The sequence below is a fragment of the Monodon monoceros genome, unplaced genomic scaffold (assembly GCF_005190385.1).
Source record: "Monodon monoceros isolate NGI ecotype Baffin Bay Population unplaced genomic scaffold, NGI_Narwhal_1 Super_Scaffold_12, whole genome shotgun sequence".
Lineage (NCBI taxonomy): Eukaryota > Metazoa > Chordata > Mammalia > Artiodactyla > Monodontidae > Monodon > Monodon monoceros.
Genome location: NW_021703768.1, coordinates 51,295,577 through 51,308,773, shown reverse-complemented (window position 1 = coordinate 51,308,773; position 13,197 = coordinate 51,295,577). Strand labels below are relative to the sequence as shown.

The following is a 13,197-nucleotide window of genomic DNA, read 5'->3' as shown; positions in this document are numbered from 1 at the left end:
CATATTTTGTTAAAGTATCTTAACTACATTAAGTGATATTAAAATATTTCTAAAAGTACTACTTATAGTATAAAATAGCAAGAAATTATTAACTATAACACATGACCTCGGAAGACTTCTTTTCCTTAAGTACATTGCTGTGGGATAAGTCTGTATGGTACTTTCCTGTCTGAAAAGGTAGCTGACAGACTGAATAATACACATGGACAATGCCCAGACCATACATAAAAAAATAGAACTCTGACCCAAAATCTGCAGCAACCAGCTCAGGAAACCAGCCCATTATCTATAGTAATCAGTCTAGGAAGTCAGACTACTATTTCTAGCAACTAGTCAAGAAATAACCCTGAAACAATGGCTAGGGCTTGATTAATAATGGATAGCTTCTCTAATTTCTGTCCTCATTTCTAACTTAGGACCAACTGAAGAAAGCCAACTACGTACCCCTAACCAATCACATAGGATGCCCTGCTTCTAGTCAGTCCATACCAACAGCATCCAGTCAGGGTACACCTGAAGCCTTCCTGTTTTTCCACTGTAAAGATTTTCCATTCATCTGCCTGCCTTTGGAGTCTGCCAAATGCAAGTGATGGTGGCTGACTCCCTTACTATATAGCAAGTTTGGAATAAATAGCCATTACATATTCTCATTTGGGTGGTCTTCATTTATTTTCACATAGTATTCATCTACAAGAGACCTCCCTCAAATTGCTATGTAAAGTATACATTTACAGCATTTAATCAGATAGTGGCATTCTCGGGAAGAAACAAAACTAGGGGAAAGGCAAGCCAATGAGTGTATTGTGTCTAAGAGTCATTTTTTTCAGATAAAAAGGAAAAACATTCTGCAATATCATAGAAAATATTTATAATATTCCGAGAAGCAATGAATAAAAAACATTTGTATTAGAGGTATGTAAAAGGACACAATTGACAAATGAAGTCACTTCTATCCAAGGTTGCTGTACTGGGCAGAAGCATGATATGTTGAATGATTAGTGAAATGATTTCTGAGCTTACAATAGAACCACTAGAAAGCTAAAATTGTTAAATCTTCTATTTCTGCATGTACTGAAATAAATCTGTATGACATCAATGAAATATATCTTCTTTATGTTCTTTCCTATTTGGGGCTTTGAAATGCTTGTTTGCATTCGTTAGGCAGGAAGTTAGCCATGAGCGACGAGAGAGGCAGCCCCATTGAATAATGTCCAATAGCCGCCTAATCCCGCCAAGCTATTTTGCCAACCCCGCCGCAAACACACCCCCATCAATACTCCAAAATGGTCTGGGGACCGGAAAAATCCCCCACTGGCCCACTGGAGGGACTTTCCCCACTCTGGCACATGCGCACACCTCCCGTTATCATGTCCATAGATAACCTTTGGCTGCCATTAGGCTCATTAAATGTTCATAAATACTCTATGAATAGATATATCTGATTATAACAGACTGAATTATGGGAAGGACATGCACAGCAGCGCCTCGTTATATAACTTGCAGCTGTCAATCAAGACTGTCAATCAATGACTTTGCCTTAAAAACTCTACACCCCAGCCCTCCGGGGCCATTGCCTTCCTTGGCCTGGCCCACCTCTCTCTTGAGGTGTTCTCTCTGTTCTCTCCTTATCTTCAATAAACTCTCTTGCAACTGGTAAGACCTCAGATTCTTTTTTGCATCCTTACTAAGAGCCGAGGCCCATAGGAAGAGGGGTCTCCAGACTCTCTTCCCCTAACAGATTCAGAGTGACCATGACTGCTGGATTAAATCCGACCCATAATAAAGAAGAGAGGAGGCTGAACCAATACTCTGGATACTAGAAATAGGATTATCAGAAGTTTTTATTCTTTTCATAGTGTTTGAATTTTTATAATGGGCATATACTACCTTTATATTCAAAACAAAACAGAAAGCTAATTTAATTTTGAAAAAACAAATTATGTCTGTGTTAAAGAAACTGTATCTTAGTCCAAGATATCTCCTAAACTTTAATATCTGTAACCATATAAATAAATATATTTACAACCAACTGTTGAACATATCTGCCTATATATCCCACAAACATGTTAGTCTCAACATGTCTACCCATTCCTTACCTCACTCCCTTCCCAATTTTCCTCCTTAACCTGTATTTATGAGTCAAGGGAATAGCATCCACAATTCATTGACCAAAAAACAGTGATTCTACCTCTCCCTCTTTCACCATCACATCTAATTAGTTCCCAAGTGCTGTTGGGACTCAGTCTCTCTCAAATTTGTTGACCTCCAATGTCATTTTAACCTCTCTTATAAGAATTTCTAAAATAACCTCTTAACTAGTCTCTCTGACTGCCCACTAAATCTTATCTCCCTCCCTCCTCCTATTTACCCTCTATACTTCGGCTATACTGACTTCAAAAACACAACCGTATCAGGTCACTCTTAATCTTGTTTTAAATTTCCTAGCAAGGCATAACGTTGTTTTTTTAGTTCTGGCCTCTCTGTACTTTCCCATCTTGACTCGTAGTCAGAAACATCTCTGTACTCATCGTACCAATTGCTACCATTTTCTTGTGGTTAGTCCCTGAAGAGGCCATGTGCTCTCCTTTCACTCTTTTCTGCCTAACCTCCTAGTCAACTCCTGACTGAATGTCCCACAAGACTTCATGTGAGGATTTTCAGGAGGAAATGCCTTCTGACCCTTCATCTTTCCCATAGAGTTACTCCAGCTTCCTGTGCATTCTTCTTTTATGGCACTTGCCGCAATTATAATGTCATTACTGCCTTTCACCCATCTCAGTAATTAGATTGTGAGCTCACAGGCAAATACTATGTCTTTTTCTTTATTTCCTTCTTTATTTCCTTATTTTATATCTTTATTTCCTTTATTTCCTTATTTTCTTTATTTCCCTCATGCTGAGAATTCCTGCACACAGAACATACTCAGTAAGTGCTAAATAAATGAAATATATTGAAAATTTGGAAGCATATTCATTGTCAACATTTTTACTTTTTAGATGTATGGTTTAAGGAGCTTTTAAAAAGTAAGGATCCAAAATCCACCAAATGGCTGATAAAGTTTTTTGAGAAATGTTTTCAAAAAATTTAGTTCAAATCAATGGGATCTTTTTTTAGAAATATGGGAAGCATGATTTATTTATGGGAAAAAATGTAGTAAGGAAGAACTGGAACTGACTTCTGAGAGTGGGTTCTCCTTCCCTGAGATCAGGACATCAGATATCATTTCAGATGGCTCAGCTGTATTTACCAAATGACTTTCTAAGATCCCTTAATAACCTGTGAAACCAGGATAGGACATGTATTAATGGCTGGAGAAAAGCATGGGAATTAAAGTTTTATTTACTATGGCTTTGTACATTTTCTTGGGCATTTTGTTTTATGCAATTTGCTTAAAGCTTGCCATACTCTATAATAAGCTAAGTCCATTATGGTATACAATATCCAAACAGAAAGATTATATAAAAAGAATGGATAATCTTAAGAGACTACCCTGTATTTTTACTATGGCTTGCTTTATGACCAAATCATTACAAAAGCTAGTTTTATTTGACGCATTTATTTATAAATTCATTTTCCTCCAACTCAAATTCTCCTAAATGCTTTTTGTAACATAACATGATACAAAAAGCATGTTGCAAAGTGCCAAAGGTTTTCTGATGTCTCCAAGGTATAAAATACTTCATTGCCAGTTAAATAAATGAAGAAATAGAGTAAACAACTCCTGTTGAAGAGCCATACATTACAAGAAGCAAGGCGCCAATATGGTTCTGTCAGTCTCTAAGGAGAAGGAATCATTAGATGAAATATCACCTCCACGATTTTCATCTCCATCTTGTCATCAGGCCCTATTTATCACCATTCTGGCATTGCTTCTTAAATAGCAGCTTCCTAGAAAATAGCTAAAGGTGGACTTCGAATAGTTTTAGCTCTCCAAAGGTATTAGCTGTCTAAGATGTTAGCTAAAAGTAACTACTCTTCATAATCTTTATTTTTCAACCTTTTACATAACTGAATAGAATTTTAAAGTATCTTCCATTTATTAAAGGTGAAGTCGTGAACTCTGGGCCTAGTTTCCAGACTCAGAATACTCAGATGTTCACTTTTACCTTTTAAGATTACATTAGTGTAAGCATTAAGAACATGTGAAGGTTCAGGAAGAGACGATCCATTAGTAATGGTAAAGGCAAATATCATATAAAAATAATTTTAACTTTAATAATAATACCTTGTATTTATCAAATTCTTACTATATGCAAGGTCCTACACTAAAATTAAAATACATTATCTCATTTAATCCCTGCAATAACCTTAGGAGGGCACTATTATCTTCAATTTACAGACAGAGACACAGAAGCCCAGACACTGAGGTACCTGACAGCTAGTAACTGGAAGGGAGAGCCAGGACTCAAGTTCTAGGCTGGCAGTATGCTAAGCTTTTTAACCTCTTTGATTCCTAGCCATGTGATACCTGATTTAAAAAAAAAAACAATGGATGAAGGTGGTCTAAAGGTACAAATTTCCAGTTATAACATTAATAAATCCTGAGGATATAATGTACAGCATGGTGACTGCAGTTAATATTACTATATTGTATATTTGAAAGCTGCTAAGAGAGTAGATCTTAAAACTTCTCATTACAAGAAAAAAAATTATAACTATATATGATGATGGATGTTAACTAGATTTCTTGTGGCGATCATTTCACAATATATACAAATATCAAATCGTTATACACTTGAAACTAATATGTTACATGTCAATTATATCCTAATTAAAAAAATAATTCCCCACACTCAATACCCTATAACAATTGTTCATGTCTTTGCCCTCAATTATAAAGCTTGAGGTCCAGTCTTAATTATCTTTGTATTCCCAGGACTGAGTACACAGCATGGCACATTTAGGCATTTGGTGTTCGTTCGTTCATTCATTCACCCAGCAGATATTTATTGAACCCCTAATATATGTCAGCCCTGGGACAGGTGCTGGAGATACGACTGTTAGCAAAACCAGACATAGCCACTTCTCTCATGTAGCTTACAGCCTAGTGGGGAAGAACATGTTAATTAAGTAATCTTACTGATGAAGGATTAATTACATATTGAGATAAACGCTCTGAAAGAAAGAAATAAGTTCACTGAGGTAAATGACAAAGGAACCTGATCTCATTTTGTGGGTGCAGGAAGACTTCCAAGGAAGGGATCCCTTAGCTGACCTATGAAGGATGAGCAGGGTTAAAAAGGCAATATGGGTGGGGGTTGCAAAGCCCCTGTGGAGGGAACACAAAGCTGGGGGAGAGCACAGCAACACAGGGTTAGAGAGGCAGACAGGGGTTGACCAGGCTGGGCTTCTCAGGCCATGCTACAATTTAGATATTTATCCTAAGAGCAAGGAATCTACGGAAGGTTTCTAAGAAGGGAGTTGATGTCTATGTTATATAAAGATCACTCTGGCTGCAGTGTGGAGAAAAGACAGATCAAGAGGTTTCCCAGGTGACCATTCCATGCTCAGTAATATGCTGGGCAATGTAAAAAAACTGAGATTTATAAAGCAGATAAATAGCTTTTTAAATAACCAGTAGATTTATGGTTTAATGCTTTTAAAATGATTTGACCTATAAGTAGTGATTTACATAATTTTTGTTTTTCAGCCACATACCTACAACTTACTCATTCAACTAATATTTGTTAAGCCAGGCACTACATGCCAGGCACTGTTCTAAACACTAGGGTTACAGGAATAATAAAGACAAAATGGAGCTTACGCCTAATGGAAGTGAGTGATAACACACAAGTAAAATTTGAAAAAAAAATAAGAAAATTGCAAGGAAAGATAAGTGCTATCGAGAAAACAGAATAGAAATGTGTGAGAGCTGTGAGTGGTCTCTGAGAAGACAGCATTTGATCAAAAACAAGAACAGCCAGCCATGTAGAGACTGGGGGAAGAGCAGAGGCCAGGTCCTGAAGGCAGGACTACATTTGAATATAAATGGGAAACAGCAAAAAGGCTAGTGTAATAAAAATGAAGTGAGCAAGGAGAATGGTGAAGGAATGGTGAAGAATACAGGCTGTTCTGTTCTTGTGGGGGCAGATCATTAGGGTCTTGAAGAATTGGTAAGGCATTTATATTTTATTCTATGGCATTTTCATTATATGGCAATGGGAAGCCATAGGACATTTTGATACATGCTCTGTATCAAATAACATGCTCTGATTTACTTGACTGCTCTGGGGTAAGGGGGAGTAGACTGTAGGGGACAAGAATAGTAGCAGGAAGATAAATGCAGTTGGTGCAGTGGTCTAGGCAAGGGACAATGGTGATTTGATTACTGGAAGATGAAGAAAAACAAATGGATTCAGGACACATTTTGAAGATATAACCAACTATATTTGGTTGACAAAAAATGTCTATTTTTATTAGATTACAGGAGTTTGCTATTTCAAGGAAACCTAATGCAAGTACTTTTGCAAAAGAAAGAATTTATCCTTACACCAGCAATAATATAAAATCAGACTTTGACACATCAGGTTTGTTTAAAAGTAGAATATGTCTGTATTATTTTAATTCGCCTTTAGAGGTGAACACAGGAGTTATAATGAGGGAACTTCACTTACTAAGAGCACTTCCAGGATAAAGATCTGAGAGAAAAGTGAAAGCTACTCCAGCACTAACTATATCTTTTACTCTAATTTCTTACAGATCTTCGGTTTTTCCCTGTCCATAAAACTCCTAGAACTCCAGTGAATTTACCAGGTCCATGGAATAAATAAAACACATCAGAGTCCCCACTCAGAGATCACTTTTGCAAACTGAAAAACTGCAACCTGAATAATATTTTGGTAACAAAATGTTAAATCCCAGAGGCTCAAATTTTAACATATTTATTTCTTCAAAACTACAAGATTTTCCTGTGAAAATTTCAAGTTTTTGTTTATTTTTTGTCTTTGAAGAGAAAGGAATGTTAGTATTCTACTAATTTACAGAGAACCATATTTCAGTTGTGATGGTTTAATGACAAGAGGGCTGTAAATGATGCAAAAAAAGAGAAACTGAAAGCTCAACTGACAAATTTCTCATAAAATATTTTACAGGAGACATAAACTCCACTGACATACCTTAACTCTCGGCATTAAGAAAGAACAACTTGTAGAATGAAAGTCTATAGCCTCGTAAATGTTTATAGTCTAGCAAGTATGAATTTCAAAGTCACCAAACTCAGATGTGCAAAAACGTAATGGATTTGCAGCAAGTGAATCCAACTTGCATATTTAGCTCTCATTTAGAACAATCTTCAGGGCAAGTTATTCGCTTTCAGTTCAAAGCTTAGCTTCTTTGTGGTGAACAGGATTTTCCCTAAACATCAGTTAAAAGCTCATAAGATTACCCACTGGAATGAGATTTTTGAACTTAAGTTATATAACTGATAACTGCAGGTCTAGGAAAGTTAATTTTTTGCATCCTTAATTTAGAATGCAGTATAACACTAAAAATTAAGAACAGTAAATTCATTAGGTTGCTTGCGTTGCTAAAATTATTTAGAATGTGACCATTTCTCACTCATTAACATTCAAAGGCATAAATTAATACAATAATAGTTGCTGCAATATAAGAATCATCTACTGTGTGCCAGGTGCTTATCCGCCTCACACAGATTTTTGTATGAGTTAAGAAAGCTTTCAAATACAATAAACAGAATAACTGATTATATACAGCTTAAACAAATAGGGGTTTATTTTCTCATGCACTAAGAAGTCTGAAATTGCAGGCAGCAAAACAGCTGCCATAGCTTTAGGCATTGTGTTGTTTAAGGTTGGAAGAAGGGGAGGTGTCTGGACCAGTCACATCTGTCTCTTTTACATACAAGAAAAAGCTTTTCTGGAAGGTCCTGGGAGATTTCTGCCTATTTCTCATTGACTTGCATTATGCCCCATAGCCAGTTAGCTACCAGGGAGACTGGAAACGTTTGTTTTTAGGGTTTGTTTTGTTCTATTTTTTATTTTGGGGGGGGTCCTCCATAGTAAAGTCAAGCAAGGAAGGAGGAGGCTGGAAATAGGTACTAAATTAGTGAACTAACAAGGTCTGCCACAACTGCATTTGATATCCCTCCAGAATTATATATTTGATGCTAAAAATACAACTGGTAGAGGCCCAAACAGAAATCTAATTTCTATATACTTAAAAAAATGTTTGTTGCTCATTCATTAATTCATACCAAATTCCTATGTGCATAGCAGTAAGCACAACCTAAAAAAGACCTTTTTTCTTGTAGATCTCATACTCTAGTAGGGATAAAAAAAATAAAGCAAATATATACTTGGTGGCAATAAGCACCATGAAGAAAAATAAACTGTAAGGAAATGAAGAATATATGTGGAGGGTAGGCAGGTTACTTAGGGTAGTCAAATAAGGTCTCTCTAAGGAAGTGCCATTTGAGTAGAGATGTGAATGAAGCGAGAGACTCACGTGGATATCCCAGGGCAGACCTGGGTAGAAGGAACAATAAGTGCTTGGTGTGTGCTAAAGACAATGAGGGGACCAGCATGGCTACAGCAGAGAGAATGAGGAGACAGGTGATCAGCGATGCCATCAGAGAGAGGGCAAGGTATCAGGGAGGATTTTATAGTAAATCCCACTTTTAGTGAGTAATCACTGGTTAAATGTTCTGACATAGCCCTGTCACCAAGTTTCTAATGGGAAGGTAAAACCAGTGACTGTGTGTATCAGGTACTCTGACGCGTATCAGCATATTTAACTCTAAAATCCAGTTTACAAATGGGGGATCTGATGCTCATCCTGGTTAAGGCTCTCACAGTCTCTATTATAAACACAATAAGTCCTCATCATTTTAGCATATGGCCTGGTGGTCCTTGTTATACAGTTGTGCTAGAATGCTGGATTAAGCAAGACTGAACAGATTTGTTTCACAGAGGATTCATCCAGAGCCTTTATTATACTGATCTGTATTTTGAGTATCAAAAAAGAAGACATAGTTTACAGAGTATTTCCATATTTGATATACTATGGAAACACAGGCTAACATTCTTGTGAAAAGCTAACTGTGAAATGCTGCTATATATTATAGTCCTATGTGTATTTATTATGCTGATGGTTAATGTGCAAGAAGGATACAAGCATCACTTGCTATTTGAATCTATTTGGTTCCTAACTGCAGATTGTGTGGAATTAGAACCCACAGAGAAAATGTGCATCTCCAAAAATGCCTTCAAATTTATTTAGTTCCTGACTTTAAAGAATGAGGGATAACTGTATATTTTGATGGATGGGCAGCACTTTAGCAATTTCGTCTAAGATTTGAAAAGGTAACATCCAAAAATATATTTTGTTATATCCAGCAAACAACTGTTATCTCAAGTAGAACTTTTATCATGTTTCTCATTTTAAATGCACATTTGTTCTCCCTGAAACAATGAATTTGCAAAGTAAGCATTTTCAGATGAATATAATGCTTGTTCTAAGATGACGGTTATTTATTTATATACAGGCAGATACACTATAAAATATTCATTAGCACTAGCATATCTTTAAGAGAAAGATTACAGCTCCGTGACAGAGGGCACGGTGTTTCATAAAATCTCTGATTTTAAAATGTTTCTACCTGCCAAATGAAGCCAAATTAATAATTCAGCTTGCTCTAAAATGCCACAATCAATACAACAGCTTCTAACTCAATTGAGGAACAATACTTTAAAAGACAACTACCTTATAAAATAGATTCCGCTCTCATTTTCAACCAGACAAATAAAAAAAATAGCAAGCTTTTCCAAAAAAGGGCAGTATTTACTAGCAGACAGAGAAATGCAACATATAGAAAGCACTTACTACCAGGAGCAAAGTGCGCTATCTATAAATGACAAATGGGAGCTGGAAAAAGGCTAAAGCAATGATTCTCAAACATTAAAGAACACATGAATTACCTGGGAAACTTATTAAAGTGCAGATTCTGATTCAGTAGGTAGAGTGGGGCCTAGGATAGTATATTTCTAACTGGTTCTCAGATGATGCTGATGGTACTTGTCCAGGGACCTGACTCTCAGTAACCAGCCCTAAAATACACTCTTTGTAAAGTCCCTATATCTGGGATGCTATTGGGATATCCATACTACATGAGTCAAAATAATACCCCAATCCTTTCTTTATAAAATATTGTTATGTTTAACTGGTAGAAGAAGCAATGGTAAATTCTCCAAAACTAAAATCAAACAAACAAAATACCCACAAGGCATCAATCATCATTATAAAGTTAATCTTCAAAATTATAAAAATTTCAACTGATACTTGAGATTAGGGTAAAAAAAATACTAATTTGAATATTAAGAACTTTGAAGTTTCTTATTGAGGATATGCCAATCTGCCTGGCTATAAAATGGAGATGTCCACCTAAAAAGACCTGCCAATCTTTCAGGGAACAAATACAGTGTAGCAACTGGACAGGAGCAAGGATGTGAAGTTAAAAACACATAGGAATTTAATCTGAGGAAATGACAAGACTGTAGGTATATATACACAATAGGTTATATCAGCCAAAAAGTGTGTGCTTGTTATTAAAGTGACCAAAGAAAGGGATTGGTTAACTAAATTGTGGTGTGTCTATAAAATATACTAATTTATTTTATTTCATCTGTAAAATGAAATACTAGGTAGCCAGTAAAATGTTGATATAGATCTATAGCTGATGACATGGGAAAATGTTTACAGAACACTGTTAGTAAGAAAAAAAAGGCTAGAATGTAGTATGTGCAAAATTATTCCACTCAAATATATGCAAACATAGGAATAATAGATTATGAGTAATTTGGGAGTTTTCTTCTTATCTGAATATTCTATTTTGCTTAAAATAAAGACTATTTTAACAAAAGCAAATGAATAAATACATTTTTCCTGAACACAAATATATTGGTTTTAGACTTATATTCCCCAAATACAGATCTTAAGTAAGCTAATTAACCTCTTCATATGTGACAGTTTCCTCACCTAAAAAGAAGGCATAATAACAGTATAAACTTTACAGGGTAGTTACAAGAATTAATATATGCTAATAAATGTAAAGTGCTTAAAACACAAGCTGGTAGATTAGTAGAGTTGGCTGTTTCTTTCTTTTTTAAATGATTAAACTGGTCTCTTGTTGATACCATGTCTGAGAAGATGTTATCACCATAAATCTGCTTTGGTTCCTGAGTCTACATATTAGCTCTAGGACCTTTGGAGATAACTAGTAAATGGAAGGGTCTAAATCAGAGCAAAAACACCCTGAAGTGACCAAACAGCAGTCAAGGCAGAACTTTATACAGTTACTCAGTATTTTTAAACATCCAGTAGAATGGCTATTCATAAATTGCTGATAAGAGAATAAACCGGTTCAATCCTTCTAGGATACAATTTGGTAATATGTATTAAACTAAGATCCTAACAATTCTGGTTCTAGGAATTTAGCTTAAGCAAAGTGGACGTGACATTCAGAACACAAAGATTTAGATTTAAGGATGCCAGTTTATAATAACCAAAACTTGGGAACAATCTAAGTTTCCAACAGTGTGATATGGCTGAAAACACTTAATATATTCACATATTACAATTTTTTGGAGACTATTTAATGACACAGGAAATGCTCTAGAACATTAAATTTTTAAAAGTTGAATACAGATCTAGAGATAGAATAGAAATTGAATGTTTTTTTAAAGTTTCTGAATATAAGATGCATTGGAGGGTTTACAGGAAGTCAGTATTTTAAAAGAAAAATAAAGATTTAATATTTAAAAGAAAATTCCCTGTCAGATATATTTCCTGAATCTGGGTATTAAGGAGATATATTTTACACCCCCAAAAAAGATATAAATTAAGTTGAATTTATTTATTTGGGTCTTTATTCAGATAGCTCATTCAGGATATATGCAGCAACTGTAAAAATACATCTACCAATCAAGTTGTTAGATTTCCTTAGCGGTGATGCATGTTGTACTATTTGTACTATTTTCTATCCCTTAAAAGTAATAATGTAGTTTACTTTTCTCAAAAGTGGCATTTTAATGCCTTTCAAGTATGTTTTCCCTTCACCAGATCTACTTAATAAATATTTATTTAGCTCCTAATAGGGGCTAGATAAAAATGCGAATGAAAAAGAGTCACTGACTTCAAGGAGCTGTACTGAAAGCTGCCACCAAATAATAAACAACATCTTCATATGGTGGCTCAGACCAGGAGTTTATATATGGACAAGGGAGAAAAAGCTAAGTGACACTTCAGTTTGCTTTTATAAAATAAAAATAAAACTTTTAATGTATACTCTACAATGACACAAATTAAGTTTACTTTCTACATTTAAACTTCAAAATATAATATATTCAGGGATGCTTGAGAAATGGTAGTGGTCCGGTCTCTGGCCACTACCATTTCTCAAGCATACCTGAATATTAAAAGAAGAAATTCCAAAACAAGATCATAGATAAAGTAGTTCATATTAAGCATACATATTGGAAAAGTTAAGACAAAAAGACAATGTCATATAATAGTGTTGTTCACAAGATAATTAAAGAAAAATATATCTCCTGATACCCAAAAAAACCCCAATAATATAGTGCAAATGTATGTTAAAAATTTAAATTTGAATAGTAGGCTTTATTATTTTAATAAATAACTCCCCTAAATCATTTTTTTTTTCATATAGAGGAAGGGCAGGCATATCCTCCCTAACAGTCCCTCTCCTGGTTAGAATTCCTCAGATGTACATCATACTGTTAAAAAAAGGGGTTAAGGGCAGACTCCTTATTAATGCCTTCTCTCAGACAATCAAAAGCAAATATTTACTTAAAAAGTAAAAAACCTTAAAGAAATAAATACTGAAAGCTACTTTTCATTAAGGATCCATATTGGCTTTCTATTATTATAATATTTATTATATTGGTTGCCTGTTGTTATTGTAGCTAACTTGTACTAAGTAATTTTGTTATGTGTTTACTTTAAGTACTTTATATTTATTAGATCATTAGATCCTCACAAGCCACCATATATGGTAGGTAGTATTATTAGCTCCATTTTAGCAAAGAAATTAAGGCACAGAGATTTAAAAGGTGTTTAAAGTTACTTAAATAATAGATGATAGGCAGGACTAAAACCCACAATCTGGGTCCAGAGCCCATGCTTAACACTATTACTTTATTCTGACTCGTAAAAACTAGAAGC

At 35.1% G+C, this 13,197-nt stretch overlaps 1 protein-coding gene across 1 annotated transcript in view; it reads right to left on the bottom strand.

Moving 5' to 3' along the window:
* Positions 1–13,197, bottom strand: part of RNF180 (ring finger protein 180) — a 287,858-nt gene that overhangs the window by 135,862 nt on the left and 138,799 nt on the right. The window lies entirely within an intron of this gene.